Source organism: Phocoena sinus, chromosome 9, assembly GCF_008692025.1.
Source record: "Phocoena sinus isolate mPhoSin1 chromosome 9, mPhoSin1.pri, whole genome shotgun sequence".
In the NCBI taxonomy this organism is placed as follows: Eukaryota; Metazoa; Chordata; class Mammalia; order Artiodactyla; family Phocoenidae; genus Phocoena; species Phocoena sinus.
Genome location: NC_045771.1, coordinates 80,876,979 through 80,898,775, shown reverse-complemented (window position 1 = coordinate 80,898,775; position 21,797 = coordinate 80,876,979). Strand labels below are relative to the sequence as shown.

General features: G+C 34.3%; 1 protein-coding gene across 1 annotated transcript in view; it reads right to left on the bottom strand.

The window, feature by feature from the left end:
• The window catches only part of PCLO (piccolo presynaptic cytomatrix protein), a 366,471-nt gene that overhangs the window by 176,500 nt on the left and 168,174 nt on the right, over positions 1–21,797 (bottom strand). The window lies entirely within an intron of this gene.

The window sequence follows — 21,797 nt, the reverse complement described above, 5'->3', positions numbered from 1 at the left end:
AAAAAGAAAAAAATGCATCAAAGATAGATCCAGGGGAATATCAATTTTTTGGTTAAAAAAAATCTGAATTTGTTCCAAATACAACTATTTTTAAGCCTCGTGCCTTCAAAATTGTGTTTCCATTCAAAAACTATTAACTTTCATAGTAATTTTAACAGCCAATTAATCATAAGTTTCTTTTAGGACTTAGCCTATAATCTCCTGTCTCTTGACTTGGATCAAATGTAGTTCTATCCACCAGAGCAGAACTTTTACAAGGCACACGTAGAGTTTTCAAGAATCACTTGTGCATAATTCTCCATCTAATTTAAGATTAAAAAATAATGTCATTCTTAATAATAGTCACATTTCTCATGCAATTGTGTCAAGAAGCATTCACAGGTTAAAATTGTCTGATATTCTTTTTCCCCAGAGTTTTCTCAATTGCTAATTAAAACACTTTCTTATACCTCTAAGTGTAGTCTATGGGCCACCTGCACCAAATCACCTGCGGTTGTCCCTAGACATGCAAATTCTAGGAACTACACCAAAACAAGTTTATCAGAATCCTGGGATAGGAGAAGGAGGATCTGCCTTTTTAATAACCTGTTGGTTAAATTTTTTGCAAACTAAAGACTGAGAACAACCCTCTCATAATACATATAAATAATCACATGGGAGAGAGATTGTTAGACCAACAGTATTGCAGAATTCCCCCCTTATTGTTGTATGTTGTGCTTTTTCTTACATCATACCTATTAAAATGTAAGAAATAAAGACTATACATGTAGCTTCTAATTGTTACCATTTAATGAGTACCTATTCTCTAAAGCGCATGGTTGGAGAGTCATGCAAATAATATCGTGTTCGTATGTTGTACTGTCTTCTGAGAAGTTCAATTTCAAACTGCTTTTCATATTGGATCATTCTTTCCAGTACCACAACTTTAATTATTTAGAGACAAAAATCATTTATTGTTCTAGAATATTACTGGACATCTGAGATTCATTTCTTACTTCAGCTTTCCATTTCTTTAAAGACATAAAAAATGTTGCTTAATACTAATGACTGTTTTGCAATCTGTAAGCTGTTATAATTCTTACTTGGTGATCTAAAAGAGTAAAGACCCAAGTCAGTTATTTAATTTCAGTAAAATGTTGTCTATAAAACATTAGTATGTATTACGGGTTCATTTGCTTTTTGTGTTATGATCATCCAATACCAATTCTGTTCTTGATTTCATGTCTAAGCAGCAAAAAAGTGAATTGTGGCTTCTCTATATAGTAACTTTATACAGAGTCTTGGGAAAGAAACTGATTTGATCCCTATGTCAAATTCTGAAAGCTCCAGCCCTTGTGCTGAATAGTCCCTAGAGGAGGTACTTTCATAATACCTACAGAAAATCAATCTTAACCTGTCCTGTGGTTTTAAAAAACATTACTTGGTGGGGCCACATCTTAGGATATTTTCATTCAGAGACTGACATTTTAAAAAACAAAAACAGACGCAAATAGCTGTGTCATTGTGCTGTTTTGTCACATGGACTCTAAAAACCAAATGCAGGTGTGTGCTATGCATTCCTGTCAGGGCAGGTCTGAATGTAAATAAGTTAGGAAGTTTTTAATATACCAGAAATAAAGGTTTCATCCCACTGGAAATTCTTGTCAATTATAAAAATGTGATTACTTTATCTGAGTTTTAGGGACAAATTATACTTAAAAGGTGTCGTCTCTTGCTACTTATAGCATATGATGCCACAGTGGTACACAGCTCTTGTTAAAAGGAAAATGTGTTGAGAAAATAAATGTAGTGATTATTTCAAGGTAGTATACTCATTATTTTCATACATTTGAAAATTTAGGTAAGAGGATAAAGACTATAATCTACTATGTCACATAAAATGCTCCATTTTCCTGATTTAAAATAATGTTTGATAAACCTACAAGCAGTGATAACCCACTCACTACTAAAAGCAAACAGAAGGCAATAGCGTCAGTCTAAGAGAAAAAGGACCTTACGTTGAGAGCCTCATTGGCTAGTTCAAATTCGTGTTTTGCTTAAATTTGCATCCTGATTCAGTTAAACGTAGTATCTTTTTTTTTTTGGCCGCGCCCTGCAGCTTGTGGGATCTTAGTTCCCCAACGAGAGATGGAACCCAGGGCCCTGTCAGTGAAAGCGAGGAGTCCTAACCACTGGACCGCCAGGGAGTTCCCTAAACCTATTATCTTTAGTCAGTACTATCCTGTAATTATTTTTAACATGATGTTGCTACACGTGGTCACTTGGTTACATGACTGATTCGTGTTTTGAAGAAGATTATAAGGCCAAGCTTAATTTTTTTTTGACTTTACACTTTGTCACCAAAATTAATTTGGAAACTGATGTTACTATCATGTCAAATAATTATAACAGCATTCACTTATGCATCTATTCTGTATATCTCTAGTCTGTTTATAGCTATGGATTACATATACTCTTGGGAAATTATACGTGCAAGGCTTATTTGATCAGGAACTCATACTCGAGTAGAAGAAAGAAGACATGGGTTAAAAATAAGTATAATATGCAGGGAAAAAATTAAGGAAGATGGAATGGATTTAAAAGGGTTATCTGATGAATCCATTTAGAACATAAGGAATTTGATAAATTATAAAGCACACAAGAGTATTTTTTCATCAATTAGAAATACTGAATTGGTGGTCTCATATATGTGTCTCTTCTTTCTGCAGCCCTAGAACCAAAATTAGACCACCAACAAATTCAGCAAGTAGAGGAAATTATAAAATCAAAAAGGACTGAAAGGGAAAAAACACTACAGTAACATCAAAATTTTGTATTTCTTTAAACATATAAAATTAAATTTTGTTTATTAAGAGAAAGGACAGGAAAAGGCAGAGGCTAGGGTAAAATCAAAAGTAGGAAGGAGAAAAGTAAAATTGATCAAATTTTGACAAAGTGGAAAAAGTAAAAATGAATTTTCAAGAAAGTTCATTCAGGACAATATAGGCCATCACCATTATCACATCATCATTAATTATAGACACAATTACTAGAAAAATTTTCTTCACAAAAGACAATTTGGGAAATACTCTCTAACCACATAAGATGATGTAAAAACCTGTGGTTCACAATTTTTTTTGCCTTTTTTATCAAAAATAATCCCAAAGATTTTTGTATCACTGTTCAGGAGCTTAACTTAAGAAGTATTATATTTCTGGGTCCAAAGAAATGTATCTCCACTCTTAGTTCCTCAATAGCCACGATACTATTAGACACAACATTATTAAATAGTCATAATGTTCCTAGTTCAGCAGCAATCTGGAGAATTAAGCAAGATTTCTTAAATTCTATTAAAATTCAATGCATAATATATCACTGCCATATATGACTTTTACTAGCTGAAAACTCTTTCTGTAATAGTTACAGCTGTGACACACATGACTATTCATATTTTGCCTTAAGGTTAAATATAAAGTAAGTTACAGTTTTATCTTTGAAGCATTTCCTTATAAAGACAGTGAGACAATCAGAAAATGAATATATATAATGTACTGTATATTACATATATAAGCTGAAGGCATTTCTATTATATTACTGAGTTTATTACACAGAAAAATAGAAAATATAGATCTCATGGAGGCTTTTTAAAAAACATACTAGTCATTATTATGGATGCTCTCAGGCCATTTCCATTTGTTTTTCTGTGTTTTTAAAATATATTTTATTCTCAGTATACTGTAAATATCTCCTAATGGTATAAACATATTAAAAGTTTACATTTCATCTATATTATTATTAAATGTTTTAAATAAATTCAGAAGAGTCTATACTATGAGACCAATCACATTTTTTAGTACTTTAATGTTAATATCCAGGATATCAAAATTCATCTCCAAGTAGGAACAATTCTGATAAATAAAGTGTATAAAAAATAACTCCACGTTGATCATAACGTATTAGAATATATCCAGTTGCCAGCTAGTACACGTTAATAAAATGTATTTATTTTAACATCAAATCACCAGGGCTTCAAAACAACACTCCAAAAATCCATTAATCTCAAGAGCAGAGTAGGAAATGAAGGCAGTAAAAACCCCCCAAAACGGATGCTGCTGTGCTACTCAGCATTTTTCGATCAATAAGTAATTTTCTTTATATAACATTTCAGCTGTAACTATAGCAACAATACCATTAAGGAAAATTTCAGAACTTCAGGCCCGTCTATTTATTTTTCTAAAAGTCTTTTCTGAAGCATGATAATAAGATCTGCAGCAGGTTTAAAATCTGCCATTAGACTATAAATGGTAGAGAAGTGATGGTCCCAAAACCTACACGAGCATTCATATTTGTGTCTGAGAAATCTTAATAGTATCTTAACATGAATTTTCATTAAAAGACCAACTGGACTGATTTGGAAGCTCATATACTTTCCATCAATAGAAGTATTTAAGTAGAGACTGGGTGGCCCCTACTTAAAATTCTGTAAAGGAAAACCAAGCAATCAAGGGGACTGGTACTATAATACCATTGAGTTTCCTGCCTACCATGAAGCTTTTGAGTCAACAATAAATATTTTACACACATTTTTGTCTGTTTATTTGCTTATCATTCAGAATGTTATTTTTTTTTAAGCTAAGAAATAATTACACTAATAATCTGCTTAGACGTCACTATTTTACTTACTGACACATTCAAAAACTGGGAAGCAATGTTATCTGCAACTTGTCACCTGTATCTATGCCCCCTATAGTCTCGGCATTAGGGTTGTTCTATTTCTCTAAGGCCCACACACTCTTCAACCTGACATTCTGAAAATCAGATTTTTTGCTTGTTAAATTCCTAAATTTATTTCCTTTGGTCATTTGTAAAAGGGAAAAGGATTGAGTTCACAGTTGATACACATTTTTTTTTTTTTTTCAGATTACACAATTGTTCAGACTACACAATCAGGATATTAAAAATCTGTGATCATTTATGAGACTACATTTTACAAGTGAATGCAGTAATGTGTTTGTGATGCTTCTATTACTGTGTCCCTCCTAAAACTGAATGGGATAATTTTTGTTCCTTTTATAATCATTGAAACAAGAATAACTCATATCCAATATATATAATTGACTGACTGAGGCTCTTCCTTATTTACTTCATATGTAGATGTAAGAATTCTATTAGAATATATTAGAACATTAACATTGATATGAAAACTAAGAGAAAAACAAGTAGGCAGTTTAAACATCAGTTTCCAGTGGAGTTAGTGAATGTGAAGGGTAACATATCAATAAGGAAACCTAACAGAGTATTCGCACTTTTAGGAACCTGCACTGGGGTTATCATTCTGAGGTCTAAACTGATCATTGGTCATGTCCCTATTCGTCTCATCTTTTATGTTTATTTCTGTAAGACCTCCAAACCCTTATCTATCACATGAAGTCTGTTTCACTCATTTGATGTAAGTTTCTATATAACATGTGTTTCTGCATAATGTAAAACTACATAAACATTTCCATAAATAGCAAGATGCCAACTAAATATACATGCCATCATGTATATTACACCAGGGATTAATATTACTGCCTACTGCTGATTGACATTTTTCTACGTCCAGTTTTCTTTGAAGAAAACCAGGATCATTTTTCTAGTCACTTTCTCATCACAACTAATAAGTATTTTCCTAAACTAAGAAAGTAAACTCTGGGGCTTCCCTGGTGACGCAGTGGTTAAGAATCCACTTGCCAATGCAGGGTACACAGGTTCGAGCCCTGGTCCGGGAAGATCCCACATGCCGTGGAGCAACTAAGCCCATGCGCCACAGCTACTGAGCCTGAGCTCTAGAGCCCGTGAGCCACAACTACTGAGCCCGTGTTCCACAACGACTGAAGCCCGCGTGCCTGGAGCCCGCGCTCCGCAACAAGAGAAGCCACCGCAATGAGAGGCCCTCGCACCGCAACAAAGAGTAGCTCCCACTCGCCGCAACTAGAGAAAGCCTGCGTACAGCAATGAAGACCCAACGCAGCCAAAAATAAAAATAAATAAATAAAATAAATTTATTAAAAAAAGTAAACTGTTTGATGTTTTAAATACCATTACATAAATAATATATAAATACACACAAGCATTCATTAAAGTACCTCTGAATAATTACATTAACACAGTTTTGACAGAACTTGTTGAGGAAAATCAGGGGCTTAGTTTTCTTTTGGAAATATAGATACCTGAAAATGAATATTTATATTTATGTAAATATGTATATTTATTTGCATGGATGAGAACTAAATAGGGTTATTTTCCCTACAATGTCTTCTTTCCTTCCTTCCTTTCTACCTTCTTTCCTCCCACCCTCTCTCCCTTCCTTCCTCTCTCTCTTTCTATCTGGATAGAGGGCAGCAGGAACAGAGAACAGCTCACTAAAACTGTTTTGACTAAGTAATCTACCTGATTTGGGTTCAGTCAGAAGCACTATGATAACTGATCGCCTACCAGTGTGTATAAAGGACAACTCCAAGGACACAGATGATTTCTCACTGGTAACCAATGATGCACTAAACTTAAGGGTAATCATATGTACTTATTATGTTGACTTTAGCTCACTTGGCTCTAAGCAAAAATTGAAGTCTCAAAGGTAAGACATCTGTGGATTCACATTTCTATTTGTGATTAATTGTTCTAGTGTACTACACTTTGGGCTGATATTTATATAAGTTTAACATAAAAAATAAGCAACAGTTTAAAAATGTATTGTGTATGTTACATGAATATCAACTTCAAGTTTTTATATAATCAGTTCTCATCCCTCTGCTTTTATAGACTTGTATTTTATTATCTCCTATTACATGAGGTATATATTTTGCATGTGTGAATAATTACATCAAAGAAAAAATACCTTTTTAGTCTTAGTCACTAGTCAGCACTTCAGGCAATGTGTGACTGAATTTTAAAATAAGATTTATTTTGAAGATTTTAATACACTTCATCACAGATGTTAAAATTACAAAGTTATATGCATTTGGAAGACAGATTATTTAAAGCACATTACAGCTGAATAAAATTTACCGAACATTTTACAGGATAAATAAAAACCAATCCCAATTTTAAATTTAAGCATCATTGTGAATATAATATTCAAAGACAGAATAATCTCACAGACTAGGGAGCCTGAAATATATCGGAAAGGGGCTTGCACAACTGGATGATAGAGAATGAATGCAAGGTGACTGGGGAGACTGGCTGGGTGTTAAGCCCTCCTACAATGCAGTAGAACATGGTGCAGTACTGGAGGTTCTTTGTACCAGGAAGAATCAATGTGTTGATTCGGCAAGGTGTAAACTTGTCTAAGCTGAACTATGTTTCCTAGGATTCCCTTCCCTAAACGTTTCCCATTATAGTCTAGCACCAGAGACCTTTTGTGTGAGATGTGGAGGCCAGAAGTGAAGCAGCAGCCACCTTGCTCTTTGGATGCTCAGAAAGTTTGGGTACAATCAGCAGGTGCTGTTGAAGTTCATCCATACTGTTACTTATTGTTTGGCTTGGGGCAGCAGGCAGGCATGCAGCTGCTCTACTTTCCTCTGAATTCTCCTTCAGCATCTTCATCAGCTTTTAGGCTGGAGGCAGTGAAAACAGACACGTGTTCTGGTCTGTCCCCATGGCTTCCAGCTTGTCCTTGCTCTCAACTACTCTAAATTCATCGTCCTTCCCTCTAACAGCCCTTTGGACTGCAAGCTCCAGTGGCCTTTCAGCACTTTCGCTGCTCCCACCAATGTGTAAGGACAAATTCCTAAAATAAATCCCTGTTATATACATTCTATACTTGCTAATAGTTTTGCTTTTCTAATTAAAGTCGACGTGATACAGTCACGCTGAGTCTGTCGTTATTCAAGATATGATGACTTTTTATCATTAATGTTGGTGTAGGTTCAAAGTAATTCTGATAGACTATTTCTGATTTTAAGTTGCATGGCAAAGAAAGTACACTTCACTGGAATTCAACAGAAATAGTGACTGTCTTTTGAGTCTGTCAGTGTGACATGTATAAATGAGTCATTTGAAAGGTTTTAGTTTTTAAAACTGTTACGGTAAAATATTAAAAACAGTCATCAAAAATAATCTGTGACATACACATACAATGAAAAAATTTTAAAGGGTTGAACACCCATGTACCCACTATCCACTTAAGAAATAGAACACTGTCAATATCATTAGAGACAACCAGGTGCCCTCTGCAATACCATCCTAGTCTATACTCACCACCAAAAACTGCTATATTAACTGCTGTACTGTTAGACCTTTGTTTTTTGTTGTGGTTTTAACATTATACATATACTTTTAATATACTGCTTGCTTCTGGACATTTAAAAACTATATAAAAATAGTTTTGTGCTATCCTTTTTTCTTCTTTTTCTTCTTTTCGGTGAACACTATCTTGGTACAAAAATCATCTATGAAGTAAGTGTGGAGCATAAAGAATAACTTTAGGGCTTCCCTGGTGGCGCAGTGGTTGAGGGTCCGCCTGCCGATGCAGGGGACACGGGTTCGTGCCCAGGTCCGGGAAGATCCCACATGCCACAGAGCGGCTGTGCCCGTGAGCCATGGCCGCTGGGCCTGCGCTCCGCAATGGGAGAGGCCAGAACAGGGAGAGGACCGCGTACCGCAAAAAAAAGAAAAACTTTATAGTGGACACCTGCGAGCCACTGATCCAATTAAAGAAATAGAACATTATCATTATATTTAAAGCGTCTTTCAGACTCACTCCTTTATCTTCTCCTTTGAGTTAATTACTATCCTAACTTTTGTGTCTATAATTATGACATTTTGGGGTATATTTTTACCCTATGTGTTTGGATCCCTAATAATATACTGTTTGCTATTGACAATTTTGAAAGATGGTCACTACATTTCTTTTTTATTTTGATTCCCTATGATTTTAGAGTTAAAATTAAAGTGTCATTATCTATTTATCTCTCTCTTTCAAAATCAAAGTATTTCCTCAAATCCAAGCTATGGTGCCATTAGCAAGTATTGATGATGATAAACATTATGTATAAGACCATAGCTAGATGTAGGCATTGTTACAAACTAGAGAGTGCATGACGTACCTGAACTCATTTAACTACATTTTTAAAAATATTAGAGACCCAACAAAACACATCTGTGTCAAACTCAGGTTAGGAACTACCAGTGTACACTCCCTTCACTGTAAGGTCTTCACCAAGTTTTTAATTAAAAACTTGGTGAAAGGGCTTCCCTGGTGGCGCAGTGGTTGAGAGTCCGCCTGCCGATGCAGGGGACGTGGGTTCGTGCCCCGGTCTGGGAGGATCCCACATGCCGCGGAGCGGCTGGGCCCGTGAGCCATGGCCGCTGAGCCTGCGCGTCCGGAGCCTGTCCTCCGCAACGGGAGAGGCAACAGCAGTGAGAGGCCCGCGTAACGCATAAAAAAAAAAAAAAAAAAAAAAAAAAAACTTGGTGAAGACCTTACAATCTGAGTTATCTCAGACTACTCAATTATTAAGAGGCTAATTTTTAAAAGAGACAGTAGGATTATTCAAATACTAAAAAATATGGATAGAGTTTAACTGCAGGGCAAGAATAGAGACGCACATGTAGAGAAAAAACGTGTGGGATGAATGGGGAGTGTGGGATTGACATATATACACTACCATGTGTAAAACAGATAGCTACTGAGAACCTGCTATATAGCACAAAGAGCTCAACTTGGTGCTCTGTGGTGACCTAGATGGGTGGGATGGGGGGGGAGGGAGGTCCAAGAGGGAGGAGTACATGTATACATATAGCTGATTCACTTCGTTGTACAGCAGAAGCTAACACAACATTGTAAAGCAACTATACCCCAAGTAAAAAAGATTTTGAATACTTAATTTTTAAAGTTTTTACTTTACACTTAATAACTAACCAATATTGAGAAATCTCAGTGACACTCTGAAGTAGTGTTATTAAATTGATTCATAGGGTATTTATCACATTTCCTATAATATGCATTTTATTCTGAGTATTAAATGTTTGATCTTTGCTCTTAGAACCAAAGTGATTATATAAGAACCAACAAAAACACAATAAATATATATTCATAAATTACGTGTAAATAATACATACTATAGTATACTATAATATAAATTCATATATATACCTCCTCATTCAGTCAAATGATGTAATTAAGGTAAAAATGATAAAATCAGGATTAGGAAGGTAGCAACCAAATTGGTCAAGTCAAGCAAACCTAAATGCAGTAGAATTTACTGTGGGCTATATGACAGGCCAGACAGATTCAGAAAACAGAAAAAATGGACCAAAGCTTAAAGGACAGGACACACACACACACACAATGTACATCCTTCTTAGCTGGAATATTATAAAAAAGTAGATAGCTACATGGATAATGAAAACAATATATAATTCATAATTCATATATGGAAGACAATTATCCATTATATAGCCTAGGCTAAAATTAGTAGGAATAAAGAAAAAACATCAAATTCAAGTAAACATTTAAGAAGGACTTTGTTCCTCAATATGGTATGACCAGAAGCATCTGTTTTAAAGCTAGTCATTTCTTTAAGTTGTTCTTTTTCCTGTAGCCATTCATAGACTTTAGATTGAAGTCTCTTATACTGACCCTGAAATCCATTTGTATTTAAAAAATATATATGCATAAATATACACACATAAATATATTGAAATATTGCTTTTTTTTTTTTTTTTTTTTTATGCGTTACGCGGGCCTCTCACTGTTGTGGCCTCTCCCGTTGCGGAGGACAGGCTCCGGACGCGCAGGCCCAGCGGCCATGGCTCACGGGCCCAGCCGCTCCGCGGCATGCGGGATCCTCCCAGACCGGGGCACGAACCCGTGTCCCCTGCATCGGCAGGCGGACTCTCAACCACTGCGCCACCAGGGAAGCCCGAAATATTGCTTTTTTATAGGATTACCTGTTCATGGAAAATTTTTGAACACTTTGAAACAATCACTGACCATTAAATTCAATATTCTGATTCCACTAAATATTTTTTAAGAATGTAATTTTTAGTGATGATGCAATGACCAATTGTGTGGATGGATTTTAATTTATTTAATGATCTCTCTATTAGAGGAATATTTTAAATACGACAATGCAAATGTAAGTCAGAATGTCAACGCAAGGATGTAGAGAGTGGTTTAAAGTAGCTTGTTTAATTTCATATATAAAATACTATTCATTTGCTTCCCTATCTGGCACTCAACACTATGCCAATAATGTGTATTATATATTCAAGACATTCATAGTTCAATCTTTTGTTTAGTATTATATTGCTGCCAGCAAATAGGCAGATGTAGCCCGTCTAAGCCTGAAGACTCATTAGTTACTCGTGGGATCTACGAAAGAAGAGATATTTCAAGTAGGTTTAACTTCCACATGTGTTGTTTGTCTCTGGTCTTAGAGCCAGTAAGGATGGGATGTGGTGATGAGGGATTGAGATTGGCAGACTAGACAGTATGAAAAGTTAAATTGGCAAAGGTATTATTAAATATTAGGTATCAAAAACACTACCATTATCCTGTTCATTTGTGCATTGTATATGCTACTAATTGTAGAACTATACTATAGTTTAATGGATACATAATAACAGAAAGTAAATACCAGCTTTTTAATAACCAGGTATTAAATAAAGGGTATAAATTCAATTGATGTTTTTCTTTTTCTTTTCTTTTTTTTTTTTTTACTGCTAAAGAACAAGCAAATTTACTGATGGATCCTACCAGATTCCAGGTCTCAGCCTCACAACCAGCATCGACTAGAAAGACCACTGAAATAGTCTGAGGACTGACCCCAGTCTATATACCTTAGCCATCTCGAGGAGCCTACAACACCCCAGTCAATTCTTGTCATCTAGACTCTCATTCTCCATCTCATCAAATTTGCTCAGTGTTTCCCAGACAATGAGAATGTGACAACAGGGATGAGCCAGGGCGAAGGGAGGGGCAGACAAAGAAAAAAGGGAAAAGGTCTCACCAGAAACACATGGGATGTTTAGTTTTCACACCTATTCATATCGCTGTCAGGATCAATGTCAGAGTGGTGTTGTCAGGAACATGTGGTGTTCTAAAGCCCTTGGAACATACCAGAGGCAGAACTGCTCTAAGGGGAAGTTAGCGGTGAGCCTCACTGCCTAAAATGTTCAGCTGAATCAAATGAACATTTCTGAGTCAGAAAGTGGCATGATTGAGTATGTCATCTTGGAAAGAATCTGGTAAATCTGCCCTGAAAATAAACAAGAACAACACTGTTTTCTGAGTCTTTAAGTATGCATAGTGCTCTTGGCTAAAAAAAGAACCGTAAGACAGAATTCTCATTTTTAACCGATAACTGATTTCCATTTAGCATGTAACTTCCTCCCTAGGCTATATGCATTTATTTGAAGAGGACAAGTTTTCCCTGAAGGAACGACAGTGCAAGGCAGAGATTACAAGCTTGCACAGATGACTAGGGTGGCAACAGAAGAAACTGAATGAGGGAACTGACAAAGTAAAGAAAAACTATTCTAATTTACAAGTACCCTAATGATTTTAAAATGGAAGGAACACAAGTTTTGGGAGCCAGTCAGTACGCCTAACTCTTTTAATCCTTGTAACAAACCTAGGAAAGAGTTTCTTTAAATATGTCTGTTATACAGAGGAAAAAATCGAAGCACAGAAAGAAGTAATATCCTTCTCAATATCTAAAGCTAGAAGTGGCAGATGTCAGAGATGAGGCCATAGGTGTAGATTTCGATCTTAAAAAATATAAAGGATACTTAAACCAGAGTTAGAGGTGGGATTTCCCAGGGATGATGTGGAAAAGAAGAAAACAGAGGGCAGATTCTTGGAGAAGAGCTCCATTTAGACAAGAGGGAAAAACAGCAAAGCATACTAAAACAGGTTCATACAAGAAAGTGGGAGGAAAACCAGCAGTGTTTAGTAAACTCAAGCAAAGAAAGGTAAGGACTTCAAGGAAGTGATAGGCAACACTGCCAAGTATTGCACTGAGGTTAAATAACATAGATCTCAGAAAGGTTGGCAGACATGTCTTTTTTTATCATTGAACCATGTACCCTATTTATATATAAACATATATATATAGATTTCTTAATTGTTTGCTTTGTTCCTCTCATCTTTGCAATAATTGTTTTGATTTTTCTCAAGTGGTCAGCATAACTGACTGTGAACAATTGTTTTACCAGTGATTAAATATGTACTTCTACCTGAAAACAGTGAATTATGACGTATATTACATTGTTTCATGTTTATGTGATAAGTTTAAGAATTTAAAAACACAAATGAAAAAACTCTAGAATTAAATTCACATTCTAAGTTAGAATATTTCTTTAAACAACATTAGATTTTGAAGTAGAAATGTATTTGTGGGTATGATTTTTTCCTTATAGAACATAAAATAATTAGACTTTATGTGAACTAGTTACCATAGAATGAAACTCAATTCTTCTTCCTTTCTTCTCTCCCAGTTTTTAAAATGGAAAAACTGGTTAAGATGTAAATATAAGAATATTCTATATGTTTTGGATATTAATGCATTCATTGAAACTACTGTGATAACCTTTATTCCTGGAGAAGTTACTGAACTATCATACTGTATAATTCATTCAATTAATTTCTCATTCCACATATTTTCACCAGATACTATTGGGCTCTGTCAAGACACAGATTAAACACACAGTTACTTAATAGGACGAGCCCAAGGTCTAGCAGAAAAAAAAAAAAAAAAACCCACAAACTTACTATCCTTATAAATGTCAGTAGAAAGTGCTCTGAAAGCATGATAAAGATGCAACTAATGTAGAACAGAAGACAATGAGAGTCAGGGAAGGCTTTTCAGAAGAAGTGACAACTGGGATCAACTGTGAAGAACTAGTGTTAGACAGACAAAGGAGAGCATGCTAGGCTGAGGGGCAAGTTTGACAGGGAATTTATTATGACCAAAGGGAAATGTGCATGGAAAAGGAGAGTGACTAAAACACAGCAAATTCTCAATAAATGGGAGTTTTGCTTTCCTGCATTTCCATAAATTGTTTTACACCATATTATATGTCTTATACCCATATTATAGGTACCCCTTTGCATTGAAGACCAAGCTAAAAAAATATTTCAAACTTCAGGTATTAAAGCTTCATTGATTTTTTTAGAAGGAAAGAAAAACTTGATATTTAGCTTTAAATGTATATTATATAATTATTAAAGTGGACTGGCTATTTAGCATTGAGATCCATATAATAAAAGTAATACTAACCAATATATAGCTTCCCATAAATTAAGGCACACAACATTTTGGTTGTGTTTTAATACTACTGATATACTGATACCATCTATGCTAAATAAAAAATTTTGTATATTTTGGAGATTAATCCTTTGCCAGTTGCTTCATTTGCAAATATTTTCTCCCATTCTGAGGGTTGTCTTTTCTTCTTGTTTATGGTTTCCTTTACTGTGCAAAATCTTTTAAGTTTCACTAGGTCTCATTTATTTATTTTTGTTTTTATTTCCATTTCTCTAGGGAGTGGGTCAAAAAGGATCTTGCTGTGATTTATGTCAAAGAGAGGTCTTCCTATAGGGTCAGGACAGGAATAAAGACGCAGACACAGAGAATGGACTTGAGGACACAGGGAGGGGGAAGGGTAAGCTGGGACAAGTGAGAGAGTGGCATTGACATATATACACTACCAAATGTAAAACAGGTAGTGGGAAGCAGCTGCATAGCACAGGGAGATCAGCTCAGTGCTTTGTGACCACCTAGAGGGGTGGGATAGGGAGGGTGGGAGGGAGATGCAAGAGGGAGGGGATATGGGGATATATGTATACATACAGCTGATTCACTTTGTTATACAGCAGAAACTAACACAACACTGTAAAGCAATTATACTCCAATAAAGATGTTAAAAAATTTTAATGAAATAATAAAATTTTAAATGTAATTTTATTATTTAGGAGACTTTTAAAACCTAATCTTTCTATATTTTCATTTTCTTCCTGCAAAACTGGGACAATCATATTCATACCTATGCTATTTCATTTCCTGATTTAGTCTGGAGAAGAGTGACGTGAAAGTTACTTGGTAATTTATAAGCTGTCTATAAACTTTAGCTGTCCTAAAGTTACTTTCGCTGTTATTTTTAAAACACGCTCTTAAATCAGGTTATACATATTCTTTATTGACATCAGTCTCAGAGAATCTCCTGACTTTTATAAGAAAATATTATTTGTTAATCATAATGTAATTTTATACTCATTTTATACTGTCAATTTTTAAGGCAATCCTAAAACTACTAAACTATATATGAAATGTAAATAGGACTTTGTCTAGTTTTTAAAACTATCTTTCTATAACAATCAACAGAAGAACAGGACTTAAAAAAGATATCTCTATATATTCTCACTGGTTTTACAGAATATATTTCATATCAGTAATATTCTAGCTCATATTTAGCTTATTAAATGCTTATTTCACATTCTGTTTGATTCTATTTGATTTCTTAGAAATTAGGATTAGGAAAAAGAAATGCTATATATATTAACATTTTGCTAAATAATATATAACATATCATTAGCATAAATACTGAAGATCTAACTAAACACTAAATTTTAGTACACGGTGCCAATATATATAAATATATATATTTAAAATATATATTTAAAATATATATTTACATTAGCATACATATATATTATATAATTATTTAAAACAACTATAGTTAATAAAATGTAATTCACATTGCAAGTGTGAATGAGGTCTTGGGCAAAAGAGCAAACTGAAGGAAACAGTACTGCTAAAGATATAATCAATCCTTATTTCAGAAGAATCATTTTTCCAAATGCCTTTGGGTAATATGTTCTTTTAGTTTCTGCATAAAAAGTCAAGGTAGAAAAAAAAAAAAAAGTCAAGGTAACCTTACCTCATTAGTCAGAAAAACAGCTAAAGATGATATCTGCCTAGACTGAATAGGACTACTTTAAAACACAAATCTATTTTAGCAGCTACTAGGAAAATAAAATTTAAAAAACTGACACCTTGAGATTAAGCACGTTTCAGTTTCATTTGGTGTTCTATAACGATTTAGGTACATGAAAAAAGAAAGTTTTTCTAATGATCTCTCAACATCTACAATCATGATATATATTTATGACTATAACAAACATAAAACATTTAGTTGTGTGAAGAAATTAATCTCAGTACTAACACTACCTCAGGCCATATCAAAGGTTGATTTTCTAACATGAAAATTTCCTTTCTCTTTCTGAGGGTTACTTACTTCTGTGGTGTCCTTTCCAAATATTAAGATGCCAAGAAATATATTTGTTTTACTCATTTAATCAATATCTCTCATTAACAATTATTATCTTGAACAAAACAGACTTTAATTCTCTTATGGTAATGTCAAAACTGTCCATTCTCCTTAATTTATTCCAAATGCGGGGTACAGATGTGTTGCAGAAATCATGAGACAGGTGTGCATTAAAAAAAAATAAATAAATAAAATCAGTATTGTAGTCAAGGGCTTAGGTATGGAGATCTTGAGCCCAGAAACACTGTCAATATTGTAACAACCGTGAACAACAAAAATGCATCATCTACCTACCATGTGGTAAGGCCCCTCCTGTGACCTTAAACCTGTTTGTTTGTTATTTTGTTTTTCCAGCCTGCTACCAAAGTTCTTGCTCACGTAGCTACATTTAGCCCTGTATATTTTTTTCTCTATTTGAATACAACATAATATTTTGGACCCTGCGTCCCTGAGAAAGTTTTCAGTAAGGTCTATGCATGCTTCTTGCTTCATCTGAAGCTGTTCTGGGATTCTAATTATCAGAACAGGTGTTGTTTTAAATGAAAAATTTACTTATATTTTAATTTGAAAAATATCCTTGAGTAGAGAACATGTATCAAATTGAAATATTCTTAGAATGTTGTATAAAATCAAGTGTGAAGCTGAAGTACTTTCTATTGATAAAGTTGGAGGAACATTACAATAATTTATTGTTACCACCTGAACTTGCCTAAACCTGGAGCTTCTCCCTATATAAACTGACTGAAACTATTTAGTCCAACTAATGTTTCTAGGAGACCAGAAATGGATCCTCACAGAGAGCAGTTACTGACCCATTACATAACCGTATGTCCTAAAAAGTCCTCGATAGAGGCTGATGGTATAGTGACAAAAGTTCAAATTATGAAAAACAGTTATAATTGTTACGAAAGCAATTGCCTGGAGGTAGAGCAGGCAAGATTACAGTGCCCAGGCAGATGGCTTTCTGATGTTCTGTTTCAGTCCTAGAGTCCATTTAAAAGGATGAGAAAAAGGGCTTCCCCGGTGGTGCAGTGGTTGAGAGTCCACCTGCCGATGAAGGGGACACGGGTTTGTGCCGTGGTCCAGGAGGATCCCACATGCCGCGGAGCGGCTGGGCCCGTGAGCCATGGCCACTGAGCCTGCGCGGCGGAGCCTGTGCTCCGCAACGGGAGAGGCCCCAACAGTGAGAGGCCCGCATACTGCAAAAAATGAGAGGCCTGCGTACCGCAAAAAAAAAAAGATCAGGAAGAGTCAATAGACTGAATATTCTTCAAGCAAACCTCCATGATATTTATTTTGACCAAGCTTTAGAAAAATCTGACCTGAGGCTAATTCTGCATTATACTGTGTCAAGCCCCTTCAGTGTAGTTATTTCACATAGCCCACCTGTTGAGGAGCCACGTGTTTTAATATTTAGCCAAACTGGGGTTCTAAATGATATACTGGTATCATCTTGTGAATGCTAATTGCTGAACAAGAGCATATGTTCAACAGGCAGTGCTGTGTATCTCTTTGGACTTGCTTTCTGTAGTGTCTACTATCACAGATTCATAAAACATCTTAACTAAATATTTGATCAAAATTGTCAATGCATGTGGAAATAAACCAACATGAATCCAAAGCTACACTTATTACTAAGTACTAAAAATATAATAAACCAAATAGGGAAAAAAATAAAAATGTCCTTCATTTTAAGAATGGATAACAGAAGAGAGTTGATCGCTTTTTACTTATTAAAAATATCTTATAGGGCTTCCCTGGTGGCGAAGTGGTTGAGAGTCCGCCTGCCGATGCAGGGGACACGGGTTCATGCCCTGGTCCGGGAAGGTCCCACATGCCGCGGAGCGGCTGGGCCTGTGAACTATGGCCGCTGAGCCTGCGCATCCGGAGCCTGTGCTCCGCAACGGGAGAGGCCACAACGGTGAGAGGCCCGCGTACCGCAAAAAAAAAGGAAAAAAAAATCTTATAATATGCCCAGTACAGTTATTTAAAAAATCATTCTGCATTTTAACCATGTGCTTAAAAATCAGAGATAATGATACTGTTGTCTATCTATTCTCAAGTATACTTTTTACATTTTTGTATGTGTGAATAAACTCTATTAAGTTTAGAAAAGGGTATTCATTTTATGTACATTTGAAAGAGAAATGGTATCAAATACTTAGTCAATGTCTTATTTTTCATATACTTTTTTATATCACGCCTACCAATACATTATAATTCAGGGCAAGTCATTCTGATGAGATTACATTTTTCTTATAATTACTTAATAAAGTCACAAATTAGGTTACAACTATATTTAAGAAGGATGAAGGAGGAAAAAAACCCATAAGAACTCTACAATTGAGAGGATCACCGGAATCAGAAAAATAGATTATAGGTTGCTTTTCCTTTTAAATCGGTCATCAAATTTCATCATAACTTACAAATATTATTGTTTGCACTCTCTGCAAATGGCCTCACTCATATACGATTTGTAGTAGCTTTCTTCTCAAATATAATATACACAAAATAAACTAGAAATATGCTGTCATAATTAATAAGATATGGCATTTTTTAATAAGTCCAAATATGTTCCCTCTAAAGTAACAAGCCACTTCTTTTCCCATTAAATACTGAACAATATTTGAGTGAGGAGAGCTTCACTGGCACAAAGGAGAATGATTTTCTTAACTCTTTCATATTTCAATTATTCATATAAGTCCTATTTTAATTTAGCTGATTTTCACATTTTACTATTAATATTAAAATTTAGATCTAAACCAGGTATTGTTCTTTAAACAAATGTATAACACAAGATGCTGAATAAAATCCACTCAAACGAGTTATTTTAGAAACAAAATTTAAAGTACATTTAATTTAAAGTCCAATTTTCTTATGTGTAAAATGCGGCTGGGTTGGTGAAAAACTATGTGTTACGTTTCAAATTTAAAACTTGAATAAACTTCTACAAACACATAATTTAAAGAAATTAATACGGGGATATTCTATCAAGTTATTGCAATATTATTTTTGATCACTCAAGAATTTCATTACCTCCAGAAATTTATTTCATTAAATGAACCTGTGATGTTTCATAGAGGCAAATGGAAATTTGCAAGGGCAGAGCAAGTCTTCAACAGTAAGAGTTTTCTTACTTTTATATAATGTATAATCTATCTATCTATATATTGCACCAAAAGAGGTAAGCATACAAAAAAAAAAAAAAAACAGAAAGGGGTATTCCATTTTACTTAAATCAAACATATTTTACAACTGATGACTCATAGTAGCTAGTAAGCACATTAAATATATGTAATGTGCTGCCCAGTTTAAACTATCAATCAACTTCAATGGATGAAGATCTGAGGATACAAAATTTTGACTGGGTTTTACAAATAGAATTACAGCAAAGTGGCCAATAGTCTAGGATAGATACTATATAAAGTAAAATCTTCATTTTTCTATATACTACTGACTTGACTTTTGGAAAAATAGTCAACTTTCTCAGTTTCTTCATCTCTGAAGTAGAAATAAGAGTACCTATCATCTAAGTCTTTTTGGTTAAGAGAGGTAATGCATGCATAGTGTTTTTCAAAGCAACTGGTGATAATATGCCAGACATAATGGTGTGTGCAGGAAAAAACAGTAAAAATTTAGGGTTGAAATATGTGCTTTATATTATTAAGTCTATTATTATATGTCAAGTATTGAACAGAACTCTGCCTAATCAGCTAATACTTTAGAATCAGGTAGTAGCAAATAAAGTACAATTTTAAATAGTGCTCAAGTGTGCTATATTATGCAAGAACTTCATACGAAAAATTCCTAATTCAAAGAAGGTTGCAGAAATATGTTTTGCATATAGTAAATTTAAATCTATTAGTTCCAACCAACAATCAGCACTGCTTTATATGTTTATATATTTTATATGTTTAAAGATGAAATTTAAAATGGAGAAAATTAACCTGCCTATTGCTCCCCATGGCCTTAGTCCTTCCCACTCACAGACACAGCTGTTCTTCCTAGATATGAAAGGTGGGAGTTAAAAGGGGAAAAACAAAGTAAGATGAGGGTAAACTCATTCAGATGTTATATGCTAATGGTGGCTAACACTGTAAACAGTTTTAAAAAACTTGGAGATAGTGCATTATCAATTACATAAAATTAAATTTAGTACGTATTAATAATATAACTCTAAGCAAAATGAATGGATTCACACACATACACAAACACATACTATTTATGCACTTTTTCTCTGTTATTAAATAATTTATACAACATATAGGTTATTCTGGTCTCTTATCTTACTACTGTTCTTTGTTTCTCAGAAGTTTGAAGGTTGTTTTTAATTATTAACAATTCTGACAGAAGAAGACTAAAGAAACAGCAGAAATGTCTGTTGATATTTTAAAGGCAGTTAAATAAGAATTACTGAAAACTTGGAAAATGGAAGAAATATGAAAAAAATCACATGAACTTGTAATTTGTTATATCTCATTCCAATCTATTTTTCTTTTTTTATTCCAGTATTCTTTTCTACATTAATACAGTCGACATCATATACTACTCATTTACTTTATCTGTATCTATCAATCATCTATGCAGGAAGAGTTATATATTCATTTGGTACATATACACTTTTTCCTGCTACTTCCACTTAAGCTTATAATATGAGCACACTCAATGCTATTTATTAATATCTTTGCTTACATCGTTAAAAACAGAAATAGTATTCCATTATGAAAACAAAAATTATTTAACCATTTTCAATTATTACATACTTAAAATATTTCCAGTTTTCACTAAGGAAACTCTTAAATTGTATTTCTAGGGCAATCACAAATCCATGTGTAACAATGACTTGGATGAGTAGGGTTTTCTTATTAGAGCATTTATTTCTGAAGAGGCTGAATTTCTAAAGTACATATAGATCCTCCTAAATGAAAAAATAAAAGCTGGATTATTATTAGCTGCTATCTGGTGAAGGAGTTGTTTTCTTCTTTGTAGAAAGGTAAAAACTTTTAGGGCAAAAAGCAATCCAATGAGGTACAGAAACTAAAAAAGAAAATCCTTGGATTTCCTGATCAAAATTACCTCTAGTCAAGAAAGGTTCTACCATTTTCTTTAAAGGCAGAAAAATACTAGACTAAAATCAAGTCTATTTCAAAATACCTTAGAGAACTTATTTGTTTCTGTGCTTCTAGATCCTTAAGAGGATATAATTTATTCAAATGATAAGATAGCATTCTTAATAAAAGAAGAGAAAGCCAGTGCTTTTTAAGGTACCACGTTTAGAAAAATTATCAGATATATATATTCTCTGTAGATAGAATGCTGTTAATTTTGAAATGTTTTCTTCTTATAGAATTTCCCCTTTCCCTTTATTTCCATCATATGGTTTATCGTGTATTGAGTGCCATGGGGAAGAGGTAGAACATGGTTAAGAGAATTAGTAGTTACCGAGTAGTCTCTGGATTGGTGTTTCCCCAAAGTTCAGTCCATTAAGGAGAATATGCTTG